At 41.5% G+C, this 2,077-nt stretch overlaps 1 long non-coding RNA gene across 2 annotated transcripts; it reads right to left on the minus strand.

Moving 5' to 3' along the window:
• LOC110267532 lies at positions 869-1,560 on the minus strand. Of its 2 annotated transcripts, none has more exons than XR_002355265.1 (3): positions 1,264-1,560; positions 1,136-1,198; positions 869-992 (listed from the first exon to the last, which is right to left on the minus strand). It is a non-coding gene; the product is annotated as an uncharacterized LOC110267532 (long non-coding RNA). The 2 variants fall into 2 exon arrangements; XR_002355264.1 differs by having other exon boundaries at positions 899-998.

The following is a 2,077-nucleotide window of genomic DNA, read 5'->3' on the forward strand; positions in this document are numbered from 1 at the left end:
AATAGTCCATACTTTGCCCGAGTTTAGACGACATAAACTGGCGTTCAATGGCAGTTCCATGTTGCATTCTGGAGTTAAACGCCAGAAACAGGTTGCAAACTAGAGTTAAACGCTAGAAACAGGTTACAAATTGGTGTTCAACTCCAAGAGAAGCCTCTACACGTGTAAAGCTCAATGCTCAGCCCAAGCACACAGCAAGTGGGCCCCAGAAGTGGATTTCTGCATCATTTACTCATTTCTGTAAACCCTAGTAACTAGTCTGATATAAATAGGACCTTTTACTATTTTATTAGACATCTTTGATCAGTTTTATGCTATCTTAGACCTTCATGAGGGCTGGCCACTCGGCCATTCCTGGACCTTGTTCTTATGTATTTTCAACGGTAGAGTTTCCACACACCATAGATTAAGGTGTGGAGCTCTGCTGTTTCTCATGAATTAATACAAAGTACTATTGTTTTTCTATTCAATTCAAGCTTATTCTTATTCTAAGATATTCATTTGCACTTCAATATAAATGTAATGATCGTGACAGTCATCATCATTCCCAATCTATGAACGCGTGCCTGACAACCACTTATGTTCTAACTTAGATTGAATGAATATCTCTGGGATTCCTTAATCAGAGTCTTCGTGGTATAAGTTAGAATCCATGGACGGCCATTCTTGAGATTCGGAAAGTCTAAAGCTTTGGATTATTCACAGGAACAACTTTAGCTCAAACCATGTGGAAAAATAATTCATGATATAAGGATATCATGAATTAAAACCTAATCATGTCAAATATTCCTAATAAAATATCTAAAACTACTATTTTTCAGGTTATAATATTGAAATGTGAAGGAAGTAAAACCTGATAAACATAGTTGACCAACGCATCCCTTGAAGACCCACACTAGGAGGGCATGAACCCAATGAAATCTCCTGCAGCTCGACACTTTCCTACAGAATGATTTTCCTAGTTTAGCACGCACGTATGAAATTTCCAGCACCTATTGCTTCCGTTTATGCCAAACACAGAAAGGAATCATAACAAATTGAGAATCAGAAGGCGAAACCCCCAAAATTAGAAAACCTAAAATTAGAACCCAAAACCCCCAAAAATTCACAGAACCAATTGAAAATTGATACATACCTTCTGTATCTCAATTAGTCATTGCAGTTCATCATCACTATCAAAATCATACACACCTTTGAACTACAAAGTGAGAGCGAGTTAGAGAATGAGCAAGAAAGAGAGGATATAGAATAGAGAATGCTTACCTGGTGACAGAGGATACGACGATGGTATTGAGCAGTGACAGTGAAGAGATGAGCGGCGGCGCAACGGCTTGGAGACAGTGCAGCAGCTCAGCGGCGAGCTCCAATCGACGGCAGCGCCGCGACAGAGCACGAAGGCGGCGATACATCCCTCCTTCCTCCCTTCGAGCTCCTCGGCGGGGGCACAGAAGCCCGACGGTGGCAGAACGGCGACTTAAACAAGCCCTAGCAGTGGTGGTGGAGCTTCAGCGGTGACGGAGCACCTCCTTTTTCTCTCCTCCATCGCGTTTCTTCTCATCCTCGAGCTCTCTCTCTCACTGGTGCTCGACGACGACGGCGACGGCGGCGGAGTCCTAGACAGCGTCGTCCTCTCTTTCCTTCCTTCCCTTCTCCTCTCTGATTTCTTCTCTCTTTCGTGTTTGTGTATGTTGAGTGAGGATAAGAGTGTGTGCTGCACTGCTGCGTGAGTGAGGGGGAGGGCCAACAAATTTTTTTACTAAGTGTTTATTGAGGATTCCCATATTAGGAGACATTTTAAAAGCGCACCCGAAACAGAAAAAATAAGCTACTCTTTACAAGCGTTCCCTTAGATGAGAAAAGTGTATTTATAGATATTTAGATAAGGCTACGTTTTATAAGTGATTTCTAAAATATCTAAGGCTACACTTTTTAAATGATACCACAATTGTGTATCCTTTTCTCATATAAAAAGGCAACACGGAGAAAAGCGTAGCCTATTCTATGAATAGGCTACGCTTTTCAAATGTAGCTTAAAAGAAGTGTGGCTGAATGGGTATTTTTCTTGTAGTGTTTACAA

This window comes from Arachis ipaensis, chromosome B10 (genome assembly GCF_000816755.2).
Source record: "Arachis ipaensis cultivar K30076 chromosome B10, Araip1.1, whole genome shotgun sequence".
NCBI classification, from domain to species: Eukaryota; Viridiplantae; Streptophyta; class Magnoliopsida; order Fabales; family Fabaceae; genus Arachis; species Arachis ipaensis.